General features: G+C 46.3%; 1 protein-coding gene across 3 annotated transcripts in view; it reads left to right on the top strand.

Annotated features, from left to right (window-relative positions):
* SETD2 (SET domain containing 2, histone lysine methyltransferase) overlaps window positions 1-14,867 on the top strand; it is a 1,164,442-nt gene that overhangs the window by 640,943 nt on the left and 508,632 nt on the right. The window lies entirely within an intron of this gene.

The raw sequence follows: 14,867 nt of genomic DNA, 5'->3' as shown, positions 1-14,867 counted from the left end.
GGGGAGGTGTGAAGCTCCTCCACCCAGGACAGGCTTTGTTTCTGACCACAAAGTGTGCAAAGACACTCATCCCATGTGGTCAAAAACTCATCTGGAAGTGACAGGCTGGCACAGACCGGTCAGTCACATACTAACAGTAGAGCTGGCACACAGGGGGTGTCTCTAAGATGCCCTCTGTGTGCATTTCTAAATAAATCCCATACTGGCATCAGTGCTGAGAAGTTTGATAACAAACTTCTCAGTATTCAGTGTAGCCATTATGGAACTGTGGAGTTTGTTTTTGACAAACTCCTAGATAATATACTGTAGGAGGCTGGCCTGGCTTGTAGTGGGTACCAAAGGTACTTACACCTTGTGCCAGGTCAAGCTATCCCTTATTAGTAGACTAGAGGTGTTGAGTAGCTATGGCAATGCAGCTTAGGCTGAACTAGGAGACATGCAAAGCTCCTACTATACCACTTATACCATATGCCCAATATCATAAGAAAACACAATACACAGAGTTACTAAGAATAAAGGTACTTTATTGTTATGACAATGTGCCACAAGTATCTCAGTGAGTACCCTCAGTAAGAAGGTAAGTAATATACACAAGTTATATGTACACAAACCCAAAACAGGTAAGTAAGAGTCAGAAAAGTAATGCAAACAGTGTAGAATTACAATAGGTTGCAATAGGCAAACATAGGTCTAGGGGCAACACAAACCATATACTCCAAAAGTGGAATGCGAATCACGAATGGACCCCAGACCTATGGGAGCTTGTAGATGGTCGCTGGGACTGTAAGAAAACAGTCAGGGTGTTGTCCAAGATACCCCACCCCAAGACCCTGAAAAGTATGAGTAAAGTACACCTACTACCCCAAAAGAGCACAATAGTCGTGATGGGGGGATTCTGCAAGAACAACAAACACCACCAGTGCACTGAAAACGGATTCCTGGACCTGCAAAGCAAGGGGACCAAGTCCAACCAGGAAACCCCGGATGAAGGTGCAAGGAAGCTGCCTCCGGATGGAAGAAGCTTGGAATCCTGCAAGAACGAAGAGGACTAGGAACTTCTTAGGATGGAAGATGTCCCACGTCGCGATGAAAGTTGCAGAAGTGTTCCCACGCAGAAATACCACAAACAAGCCTTGCTAGCTGCAAGGGTCGCGGTATAAGTTTTTGGGTGCTGCTGAGGACCAGGAAGTACCAGGATGTCGCCCCTTGGAGGAGGTACCTATAGCAGACATTTGTAAAGCAGCAACATGGTCTACACCACACACGTTTGCTAAACATTATTGTGTAGACGTCTTTGCTAGACAACAGGCAAATGTTGGACAAGCTGTACTTAAAGCACTTTTTCGAACAATTGCAACCCCTGCACACTAGCCACTGCTTTATGGAGGGACTGCTTTGCAGTCTATACACAGCATGTGTATCTACAGCTTTACATGCCATTGAATGGATAATGTTTCTTACCAGTAGAAATCGGTTTGTGGCATGTAGTGCTGTAGATTCACATGCACCCTCCACGCCCTCCCTCCTCCCCGGAACTGTCCACAGGTTGCAACTTAGTCATATATATATAAAGTACATCTGTAAATACATTGCATGGACATAATATTGTTATACCAAAGCACACCACAGTAGTCATAAAAGTCCATTCCTTGTTCTGTTGTTGCAATCACACTTACAACTGTATGTAACTGTATGGTAGAGATTTTTATTCATCCAAACAATTCAGAGATGTAACAGCCATCATGAGTCCAGAGATACTACAGCCAACACGTGTTTCGCCAACAAGACTTTTTCAAGGCCCAAACATCGGTATAGTCTAATATCCCCAAAAGTTTGTTTGCGAGTGGTAAAAGTTCCAGGACGAACAAAGATCTTGAAATGTGATTGTCAAGTCCACAAAAATGATGTGATATAGCCAATACACACCTGCGGGATAGTGCACTGTGTCTTAGGGCTGTTAGGCTTGCTGGAGGGGTGACTTACCTATGCCATAGGCAGTGGTTGCTGAGCATGACACCCTGGGGGAATTACTTGTCGACTTTACCTTTTCCTCCCCTCCAGCACACAAGCTGCTTTGTCGGTGTGCATGTTTGGTGAGGGGTCCCTTAGGGTGGCACAATATATGCTGCAGCACTTAGGTACTCTCCCTGGTCACAGGGTCCTTATTACCATTGGTACCTTTTACAAGGAACTTAGACGTGGGCAAGTGGTGTAAATATTCTGGCACAATGGTACAGTTTTAGGGAAAGAACACAAGTGCTGGGGCTTGGTGAGCAGGATCCCGGCACACACACAGTCTAGGTAGCATCAGATATCAGGCAAAAAGTGGAGACATAGCTGTCATTACAGTACCAGCATAGGTTGCGGATGCTTCAAGTTCCAAGGAGAAGTCCAGTAGTATGATGTTGCCAGGACTTCGCAAAAGGTTTTTTTTTTTTCTTTCAAATATAAGTTGGAAAAAACAAAAACTTATGGTTCGATGGCATATGTTGCTGCAGATACACATGTTTGGCACAGTCCGCTGCCTGGTGTTGGGCTCGGAGTATTACAAGTTGTTTTTCTTCGAAGAAGTCTTTTTTGGTCACGGGACCGAAGGACTCCTCCCTCTTCGGCTCCATTGCGCATGGGCGTCGACTCCATCTTAGATTGTTTTTTTCCGCTGTCGGGTTCGGACGTATTCCTTTTCGCTCCGTGTTTCGGTTCGGAAAGTTAGTCAGAATCTCGGAAGAAAGCGTCGGTATTGTTCCGTTCGGTATCGGGATAGTTAGGTACATCGACACCGACCATCGGAAGACTTTGGGGTAGCTTCGATTCCCCCATCGGGGCCTGGTCGGCCCGACCGCGTGCGACATCGAAGCCGATGGAACGGACCCCGTTCCGTTTCTGCCCAAAATGTCACAGTAAGTATCCTTATACAGATCAGCACTTGGTCTGTAACTTGTGCTTGTCCCCCGAGCACAAGGAGGATACCTGTGAGGCCTGTCGAGCCTTCCGGTCCAGAAAAACACTCCGGGACCGAAGAGCCAGGCGTCTACAAATGGCGTCCACGCCGACAAAACAACGTTTCGACGACGAAGAGGAAACATTCTCGGTTCCGGACTCAGAATCCGGAGACTCCGACGTCGAACAACAGCAACAAACTGTGAGTAAGACGTCGAAAAGTAAAACCATCGACAAAACGAAAGCCCAGGGGACGCCACTGCCAACAGGCCATGGCTCGACCCATAAAACAGGCGACCCGTCGAAGGCGCCGAAAAAGGGCACGCCCATAGCGAAGACACCCGACTCCGGTCGAGGGACCGCCATGGAGCAACCTCGGAGCCGAGAAAGCGGCTCCGAGAGACAAAAACAAGATACCGGCACCGAAAAACATCGGCACCGAGAATCCATGCCGAAAGGAACAAAAATTCTGTCGGTGCCGAAACCGAAAAAAGATTCTCTCTCGGCGCCGAAAAATACCACACCTTCATCCTACTCAGAGGAACAAGGAATAAGTGGCCAGATGCACAGATTTGGACAAGAGCTCCAAAGTGTAGAATCAGACTACACACAAAAGAGACTGTACATCCAGCAAGACACAGGGAAGATATCAACCCTTCCCCCAATAATGAGGAAAAGAAGGATCAGTCTCCTCAAGGATGACGCACAACCACAAGCCAAAGTGGTTAAAAAAGTCACGCCTCCGCCCTCTCCACTACAACAGGCATCGCCGGCACAAACACCGCCACAAATGCACTCACCAGCGCAAACTACCATAAGTCAAGATAATCAGGATCAAGACGCTTGGGACCTATACGACACCCCAGTGCCGGACAATGATCCAGATTCATACCCTACAAAGCCGTCACCGCCAGAGGACAGTACCTCATACTCACAACTGGTGGCTAGGGCTGCAGAATTCCACAATGTCCAACTGCATTCCGATCCTATAGAGGATGATTTTTTATTTAACACCCTCTCGGCTACACATAGCCAATATTAATGTCTCCCAATGCTACCGGGGATGTTACGGCACGCAAAACAAATTTTTGAAGAGCCCGTAAAATCAAGAGCCATCACCCCAAGGGTGGATAAAAAATACAAACCACCACCCACAGATCCAGTGTTTATTACTTCGCAGTTACCATCTGACTCCGTAGTAGTAGGGGCAAATTCCCATACATCTGGCGACGCCCCACCTCCGGACAAAGAAAGCAGAAAATTTGATGCAGCAGGAAAAAGAGTAGCATCACAGGCAGCCAACCAGTGGCGCATCGCAAATTCTCAAGCGCTGCTGGCCAGATATGACCGCGCTCACTGGGATGAGATGCAACTTCTCGTAGACCATCTTCCCCAAGAATACCAAAAAAGGGCGCAGCAAATAGTTGAAGAGGGACAAACGATCTCAAACAATCAAATCCGCTCTTCACTGGACGCAGCAGATACTGCAGCGAGAACAGTCAACACTGCTGTCACCATAAGGAGACACGCTTGGCTACGCACTTCAGGCTTCAAACCTGAAATCCAGCAGGCTGTCCTTAATATGCCCTTCAACGAAAAACAACTTTTTGGCCCTGAAGTGGACACAGCCATTGAAAAACTTAAAAAGGACACAGACACGGCCAAGGCCATGGGCGCACTCTACTCCCCGCAGAGCAGAGGCTCTTTTAGAAAAACTCCATTTAGAGGGGGGTTTCGTGGCCAACCCACAGACACCACCAGCCAACAAACAAGAACCACACCATATCAGGGTTCCTTCCAAAGGGGAGGTTTCAGGGGATATAGAGGGGGTCAATTCCCAAGGAGTAGGGGAAGATTCCAGACTCCAAAAACACCTCCACCTAAACAGTGACTTTCAAGTCACGCAACCCCTTCACTCAACACCAGTAGGGGGAAGACTAAGCCAATTCTACCAATCTTGGCAACAGATTACAACAGACAATTGGGTATTAGCAATAATCCAACATGGCTATTGCATAGAATTCCACAAATTCCCACCAAACATCCCTCCCAAAACACGCAAAATGTCACCACAACATTTAGAACTTTTAGGACTAGAAGTTCAAGCACTACTGCAAAAGGATGCAATAGAGTTAGTACCAGTACAACAAAAAAACACAGGAGTTTACTCCCTGTACTTTCTAATTCCAAAAAAAGACAAAACATTAAGACCAATATTAGATCTCAGGACACTAAATACCTACATCATATCGGACCATTTTCACATGGTCACACTACAAGACATCATTCCACTGCTCAAACAGCAAGATTACATGACCACATTAGACCTAAAGGATGCGTACTTTCATATACCAATACACCCTTCTCACAGAAAGTACCTACGGTTCGTATTCAAAGGAATACATTACCAATTCAAAGTGTTGCCATTCGGAATAACAACTGCACCAAGAGTGTTCACAAAATGTCTAGCAGTAGTAGCAGCACACATCAGGAGACAACAGATACATGTGTTCCCTTACCTAGACGATTGGCTAATCAAGACCAACACAGTAAAAAAATGCGCAAACGACACCACATGTGTCATACAAACCCTTCACAAACTGGGGTTTTCCATCAACTATACAAAATCACACCTAGAACCGTGTCAGACACAACAATATCTAGGAGCAACCATCAACACATCAAAAGGAATTGCCACTCCAAGTCCACAAAGAGTGCAGGCATTCCACAAGGTAATAAGTGCTATGTTTCCAAACCAAAAGATACAAGCAAAATTTGTGCTAAAACTTCTAGGCATGATGTCATCATGCATAGCCATTGTCCCAAACGCAAGACTACACATGCGACCCTTACAACAGTGTCTAGCATCACAATGGTCACAGGCACAGGGTCAACTTCAAGATCTGGTGTTGGTAGACCGCCAAACATACCTCTCGCTTCTATGGTGGAACAGCAAAAATGTAAACAAAGGGCGGACATTTCAGGACCCAGTGCCTCAATACGTTATAACAACAGATGCTTCCATGACAGGGTGGGGAGCACACCTCAATCACCACAGCATTCAAGGATAATGGGATATACACCAAACAAAATTTCATATCAATTACCTAGAACTGTTAGCAGTATTTCTAGCGTTAAAAGCCTTCCAACCCATAATAACACACAAATACATTCTTGTCAAAACAGACAACATGACAACAATGTATTATTTAAACAAACAAGGAGGAACACACTCAACACAATTGTGCCTCCTAACACAAAAAATTTGGCAGTGGGCGATTCACAACAACATTCGCCTAATAGCACAATTTATTCCAGGAATACAAAACCAACTAGCAGACAACCTTTCGCGAGACCACCAACAAGTCCACGAATGGGAAATTCACCCCCAAGTTCTGAACAAGTACTTTCAAATTTGGGGAACACCCCAGATAGATTTGTTCGCAACAAAAGAAAACTCAAAATGCCAAAACTTCGCATCCAGGTACCCACACCGCGAATCACAAGGCAATGCTCTATGGATGAGTTGGTCAGGGATATTTGCATACGCTTTTCCCCCTCTCCCTCTCCTTCCATATCTAGTAAACAAGTTGAGTCAAAACCAACTCAAACTCATACTGATAGCACCCACATGGGCAAGACAACCTTGGTATACAACTCTACTAGACCTTTCACTAGTACCGCATGTCAAACTACCCAACAGACCAGATCTGTTAACACAACACAAACAACAGATCAGGCATCCAAACCCAGCATCATTGAATCTGGCAATTTGGCTCCTGAAATCCTAGAATTCGGACACTTAGACCTCACACAAGAATGCATGGAGGTCATAAAACAAGCTAGAAAATCTTCCACTAGACACTGCTATGCATCTAAGTGGAAAATATTTGTTTACTACTGCCATGCCAATCAAATACAACCATTACATGCCTCTACGAAAGACATAGTAGGATACTTACTACATTTGCAAAAAGCAAATCTCGCTTTTTCATCTATAAAAATACACCTCGCAGCAATATCTGCTTACCTACAAACTACTCATTCATCGTCTCTATTTAGAATACCAGTTATTAAAGCATTCATGGAAGGGCTAAAAAGAATTATACCACCAAGAACACCACCAGTTCCTTCATGGAATCTTAACATCGTCTTAACAAGACTCATGGGTCCACCTTTCGAACCCATGCATTCCTGTGAAATGCAATATCTAACCTGGAAAGTCGCGTTTCTCATTGCAATCACATCCCTCAGAAGAGTAAGTGAAATACAGGCATTTACCATACAAGAACCATTTATTCAAATACACAACAATAAAATAGTTCTAAGAACAAATCCAAAATTTCTGCCAAAAGTAATCTCACCATTCCATTTAAATCAAACAGTAGAATTGCCAGTGTTCTTCCCACAACCAAATTCCGTGGCTGAAAGGGCACTACATACATTAGACATCAAAAGAGCACTAATGTACTACATTGACAGAACAAAGCTAATCAGGAAAACAAAACAACTGTTCATAGCTTTTCAAAAACCACACATAGGAAATCCAATCTCTAAACAAGGCATTGCTAGATGGATAGTCAGATGTATTCAAACATGCTATCTTAAAGCCAAAAGAGAATTGCCTATTACACCAAAGGCACACTCAACCAGAAAGAAAGGTGCTACAATGGCCTTTCTAGGAAACATTCCTATGAGCGAAATATGTAAGGCTGCAACCTGGTCTACGCCTCATACGTTTACTAAACACTACTGTGTAGACGTACTAAATGCACAACAAGCTACAGTGGGCCAAGCTGTACTAAGAACATTATTCCAAACTACTTCAACTCCTACAGGCTAAACCACCGCTTTTAGGGGAGGTAACTGCTTTATAGTCTGTGCCAAACATGTGTATCTGCAGCAACATATGCCATCGAACTGAAAATGTCACTTACCCAGTGTACATCTGTTCGTGGCATTAGTCGCTGCAGATTCACATGTACCCTCCCACCTCCCCGGGAAGCCTGTAGCCGTTTAGAAGTAGATCATAAATCTTAAACTTCTGTACATTTGTAAATAATTATTATAAACTCTTAACGTACATACATATTCACTCCATTGCATGGGCACTATTTATAGCAAACAACTCCATCCTCACCCTCTGCGGGGAAAACAATCTAAGATGGAGTCGACGCCCATGCGCAATGGAGCCGAAGAGGGAGGAGTCCTTCGGTCCCGTGACCAAAAAAGACTTCTTCGAAGAAAAACAACTTGTAATACTCCGAGCCCAACACCAGGCAGCGGACTGTGCCAAACATGTGAATCTGCAGCGACTAATGCCACAAACAGATGTACACTGGGTAAGTGACATTTTCATTTTTGAAGCAAGAAGAAAAAATACTTTGGCTCACCAGCCTTGCCATTAAGGGACTTGTATTTAGGTGGGTTTGTGCTTTGTGCAAAATCAAAATGGCATCGGGCACACTGAAGACAGCCAGTGGAGGAAGTGGGCTGATCTCTTGCCCCATGCTGTATGCAGCTGTGGGCAGGCAGTGAAATGTGAATGACACTACAATGACGAGTGTGTGTGTGTGCATATATATATATATATATATATATATATATATGTGTGTGTGTGTGTGTATGTATTCATTTAAAAAAACCAAAGGTTACGGGGATGTGTTTTATTTATATATATATATATATATATATATATATATATATATATATATATATATATATTATGTTCGATGGCATGTGTAGCTGCAGATACACATGCTGTGCATTATCCTGCCATCTAGTGTTGGGCTCGGAGTGTTCCAAGTTGTTTTTCTTCGAAGAAGTCTTTTCGAGTCCCGAGACCGAGGGACTCCTCCCTTTCGGCTCCATTGCGCATGGGCGTCGACTCCATCTTAGATTGTTTTCTTTCCGCCATCGGGTTCGGACGTGTTCCTCTTCGTTCCGTATTTCGAATCGGGAAAGTTAGCTAAATATCGAAAATTTGACGGTATTGTTCGCGCTCGGTACTGGTTTAGTGTTAGTTATTCGACACCAATAGTAGAAGCGCTCCGGTGGCCCTTCGGGGCTTCCACTCTTTAGCGGGGCCTGGTCAGCCCGACCGCGTCCATCGTCAAAACTAATGGACTGGACCCCCTTCCGCTTCTGCCTGAAGTGCCACGCGAAGTATCCCTATTCAGACCAACACTTGGTCTGTAAGCTGTGTCTATCACCGGATCACAGGGACGATACTTGCGAGGCCTGTCGGAAATTTCGATCGATAAAGACCCTACGCGATCAAAGAGCCAGAAGACTACAAATGGCGTCGACACCGAGAGAACAGATCGACGTCGAAGAGGGGGAAGGAATCTCCATACAAGGAACGGACTCCGAAGACTCCGAAAGTGAGCCACCGACGACTACGCAGAAAACTGTGAGTAAAACTGCCCCGTCCAAGACTCACTCCAAGATTATAAAGGCCAAGGGGATGCCACCGCCATCAGGCCATGGCTTAACCCTTCGAAAACACGGTGACCAACCATCGGCACCGAAAAAGGCCACACAACTGCCAAAGACATCTGACTCCGGTCGAGATACAGGCTACGAACCATCTCGGCACCGAGAGTTCGACACACCCAAGGTGAAAAAGGTTACCTCAGAACCGGAAAAGTGTTTTGAAACCTTCGGTACCGAAAAAAGCAGCCTCGAGGCTGAAATTAAGCTCTTACACGGAAGAGCAAGGACTTTCCGCCCAAATGCATGTACATAGATTTGAGCAGAAAATAAGCATGGGGGAACCAGACCATACCCAGCGGAGGCTGCATATCCAGAAAGAGACTGGAAAAATACAAACTCTTCCTCCAATTAAAATCAAAAGAAAGCTGGCATTTCAAGAGTCAGAAATGCAGCCAAAGGCAAAGGTGGCTAGAGACAAAACACCACCACCAAGGTTTTCGCCACAGCCTTCTCCACTACATTCACCACAGCTGTCCCCGGTAACAACACCCGCAATGCAGTCACCAACACATACGGGATGACGCAGGATGACCTGTATGCATGGGACTTATATGATGCGCCGGTCTCCGACAACAGTCCAGATTGTTACCCGACAAGGCCGTCACCTCCAGAGGACAGCACTGCATACATGCAGGTATTATCAAGGGCAGCTACATTCCACAATGTAGCAATGCATTCGGAGCCAATAGAGGATGACTTCCTATTTAACACCTTGGCATCCACCCACAGTTCCTACCAAAGCCTGCCAATGCTCCCAGGCATGCTCAAGCACGCCAAACAAGTCTTCCAGGACCCAGTGAAAGGCAGGGCTATCACACCTAGGGTGGAGAAAAAATACAAACCTCCCCCAACGGACCCTGTGTTTATAACACAGCAACTGACACCAGATTCTTTGGTTGTGGGAGCAGCAAGAAAGAGGGCAAACTCCCAATCATCAGGAGACGCACCACCACCTGACAAAGAGAGCAGGAAGTTCGATGCAGCGGGCAAACGAGTGGCAGCACAGGCAGCCAATCAATGGCGGATCGCAAACTCGCAGACCCTACTGGCTCGCTACAACAGGGCACACTGGGATGAGATGCAACATATTATACAGCACTTGCCCAAAGAACACCAGAAACGTGCCCAACAGGTTGTTAAAGGACAAGCAATTTCCAACAACCAGATAAGATCCGCATTGGACTCGGCAGACACAGCAGCACGGAGAGTCAACCCTGCGGTAACCATTCGCAGGCATGCATGTTACGGAGCTCAGGGTTCAAACCCGAAATCCAGCAAGCTGTGTTAAACATGCCTTTTAACCAGGAACAATTGTTTGGGCCGGAGGTGGACACTGCAATTGAAAAATTAAAGAAGGACACAGACACAGCCAAAGCCATGGGCGCACTCTACTCCCCACAAAGCAGAGGCACTTTTAGAAAGCCACAATTTAGAGGGGGGTTTCGTACCCAAACACCAGAGCCTTCCACCTCACAAACAAGACCCACCTATCAGGGGCAATACCAGAGAGTAGGGTTTCAAGGCTCATATAGGGGTGGACAATTCCCAAGAGCAAGGGGAAAATTCCAAAGCCCTAAAACAAGTTAAAAAAAACAGTGACTTCAATGTCACAAACCCCCAACACTTAACACCATTGGGGGGGCGACTTACTGCACAATACAAAAACTGGACAAACATAACTACGGACGCATGGGTCCTAGCCATTATCCAACATGGTTATTGCATAGAATTCATAAATTTCCCACTAGATGTGCCCCCAAGAGCACACAATATGTCCAAACAACACTTAGACCTGTTACAACTAGAAGTCCAAGCATTATTACAGAAACAAGCAACAGAATTAGTACCCAACCATCAAAAAGGAACAGGTGTCTACTCACTATATTTCCTAATTCCAAAGAAAGACAAAACGTTAAGACCCATATTAGACCTCAGAATACTGAATCTAAACATCAAATCAGATCACTTCCACATGGTAACACTTCAAGACGTGATTTCCTTGCTCAAAAAACAGGACTACATGTCAACGTTGGATCTCAAAGATGCATATTTCCACATACCCATACATCCTTCGCACAGGAAATACTTAAGATTTGTAATCCAAAGCGTGCATTATCAATTCAAGGTGCTACTGTTCGGGATAACAGCCCCAAGGGTATTCACAAAATGCCTTGCAGTAGTAGCTGCTCATATAAGGAGACAGCACATGCACGTATTCCCATACTTAGACGATTGGTTAATAAAAACCATCACTCAGCAACAGTGTCTTCTTCACACGCAGTACGTTATAGAAACTCTACACAAACTAGGGTTTTCTATAAATTACCAAAAATCACAACTACAACCATCCCAGATACAACAATACTTGGGAGCAACACTCAACACACAAAGAGCAATTGCCACTCCAAGTCCACAAAGAGTTCAGTTGTTTAAAAAAGATCAAGCATGTAACCAAACCAACAATACACGGTCAGGTTTGTGATGAAACTACTAGGCATGATGTCCTCATGCATAGTTATTGTCCCAAACGCAAGGCTACACATGCGGCCTGTAGGAAGTTGGCTCTGTATGTACTATTTCAAAGTAAGAAATAGCATGCACAGAGTCCAAGGGTTCCCCTTAGAGGTAAGATAGTGGCAAAAAGAGATAATTCTAATGCTCTATTTTGTGGTAGTGTGGTCGAGCAGTAGGCCTATCAGAGGGTAGTGTTAAACATTTGTTGTACACACACACAGGCAATAAATGAGGAACACACACTCAAAGACAATTCCAGGCCAATAGGTTTTTGTATAGAAAAATATCTTTTCTTAGTTTATTTTAAGAACCACAGGTTCAAGATTTACAAGTAACACTTCAAATGAAAGGTATTTCACTTAGGTACTTTAGGAACTTTGAATTAGCAAAATAGCATGGACAGTTTTCACAAAAATGGCAATAAGCTATTTTAAAACTAGACAGTGCAATTTTCAACAGTTCCTGGGGAGGTAAGTGTTTGTTAGTTTTGCAGGTAAGTAAACCACCTACAGGGTTCAATGTTGGGTCCAAGGTAGCCCACCGTTGGGGGTTCAGGGCAACCCCAAAGTTACCACACTAGCAGCTCAGGGCCAGTCAGGTGCAGAGGTCAAAGTGGTTCCCAAAACGCATAGGCTTCAATGGAGAAGGGGGTGCCCCGGTTCCAGTCTGCCAGGAGGTAGGTACCCGCGTCTTCGGAGGGCAGACCAGGGTTTTGTAGGGCACTGGGGGGGACACACAAGTCAGCACAAAAAGTACACCCTCAGTGGCACGGGGGCAGCCGGGTACAGAGTGCAAACAGGCGTCATGTTTGCAATGGGGTTCAATGGGAGACCCAGGGGTCTCTTCAGTGAAGCAGGCAGTCAAGGGTGGAGGGGGGGGCTCCTCGGGGTAGCCACCACCTGGGCAAGGGAGAGGACTTCTGGGGGTCGCTTCTGCACTGGATGTCGGATCCTTCAGGTCCTGGGGGCTGCGGGTGCAGTCTCTTCACCAGGCGTCAGGTTCTTAGAAGCAGGCAGTCGCGGTCAGGGGGAGCCTCTGGATTCCCTCTGCAGGCGTCGCTGGGGGTGCTCAGGGGGGTCAACTCTGCCTACTCACAGGGTCGCAGTCGCCGGGGAGTCCTCCCTATAGTGTTGTTTCTCCGCAGGTCGAGCCGGGGGCATTGGGTGCAGAGTGCAAAGTCTCACGCTTCCTGCGGGAAACGTGTGGTCTTTAAAAGTTGCTTCTTTGTTGCAAAGATGTTTCTTCTTTGGAGCAGAGCCACTGTCCTCGGGAGTTCTTGGTCCTTTTAGATGCAGGGTAGTCCTCTGAGGCTGCCGAGGTCGCTGGACCCTGTGGAACGCATCACTGTTGCAGTTTTTCTTGAAGTGGGGAGACAGGCCGATAGAGCTGGGACCAAAGCAGTTGGTGTCTCCGTCTTCTCTGCAGGGCTTTCAGGTCAGCAGTACTTCTTCGTCTTAGGGGGTTAGTAGCCAGTGGCTACTAGCCCTGAGGGTGGCTACACCCTCTTTGTGCCTCCTCCCTGAGGGAGGGGGGCACATCCCTAATCCTATTGGGGAACTCCTCCATCTGCAAGATGGAGGATTTCTAAAAGTCAGAGTCCGCTCAGCTCAGGACACCTTAGGGGCTGTCCTGACTGGCCAGTGACTCCTCCTTGTTTTTCTCATTATCTCCTCCGGCCTTGCCGCCAAAAGTGGGGCCGTGGCCAGAGGGGGCGGGCATCTCCACTAGCTGGAGTGCCCTGGGGCGCTGTAACAAAGGGGGTGAGCCTTTGAGGCTCACTGCCAGGTGTTACAGCTCCTGCAGGGGGAGGTGAGAAGCACCTCCACCCAGTACAGGCTTTGTTACTAGCCACAGAGTGACAGAGGCACTCTCCCCATGTGGCCAGCAACATGTCTGGTGTGTGGCAGGCTGGTAAAACTAGTCAGCCCACACTGGAAGTCGGGTATGTTTTCAGGGGGCATCTCTAAGATGCCCTCTGGGGTGTATTTCACAATAAAATGTACAATGGCATCAGTTTGCATTTATTGTGCTTAGAAGTTTGATACCAAACTTCCCAGTTTTTTGTGTAGCCATTATGGTGCTTGGAGTTAGTGTATGACAGGCTGCCAGACCATCTACTCTTATGGCTACCCTGCACTTAAAATGTCTAAGGTTTTGCTTAGACACTGTAGGGGCATAGTGCTCATGCACCTATGCCCTCACCTATGGTATAGCGCACACTGCCTTAGGGCTGTAAGGACTGCTAGAGGGGTGACTTACCTATGCCATAGGCAGTGTGATGTTGGCATGGCACCCTGAGGGGAGTGCCATGTCCACTTAGTCATTTTCTCCCCACCAGCACACACAAGCTGACAAGCAGTGTGTCTGTGCTGAGTGAGGGGTCCCCAGGGTAGCATAAGACATGCTGCAGCCCTTAGAGACCTTCTCTGGCATCAGGGCCCTTGGTACCAGGGGTACCAGTTACAAGGGACTTACCTGGATGCCAGGGTGTGCCAATTGTGGAAACACAAGTACAGTTTTAGGGAAAGAACACTGGTGCTGGGGCCTGGTTAGCAGGCCCCAGCACACTTTAAAATCATAACTTGGCATCAGCAAAGGCAGAAAAAGACAGGGGGTAATCATGCCAAGGAGGCATTTCCTTACACGCCCCTTACAGCAGTGCCTATCAAAACAATGGACTCAGGCACAGGGTCAACTCCAAGATCTAGTGTGGATAGTCACACACACTCTTCGCTTCAATGGTGGAACCCTGTAAATTTAAACAAGGGGCGGCGTTTTCAAGACCCAGTGCCTCACGCCATTGTCACAACAGACGCCTCCATAATTGGGTGGAGAGCACACTTCAACAATCACAGCATACAAGGTCAATGGGCCAATCAACAAAAACTACTTCACATAAATCACTTAGAACTGCTAGC

This window comes from Pleurodeles waltl, chromosome 10, assembly GCF_031143425.1.
Source record: "Pleurodeles waltl isolate 20211129_DDA chromosome 10, aPleWal1.hap1.20221129, whole genome shotgun sequence".
NCBI classification, from domain to species: Eukaryota; Metazoa; Chordata; class Amphibia; order Caudata; family Salamandridae; genus Pleurodeles; species Pleurodeles waltl.
Note: the sequence above shows the minus strand (reverse complement) of the source record. Positions and strands in the feature narration are given on the sequence as shown.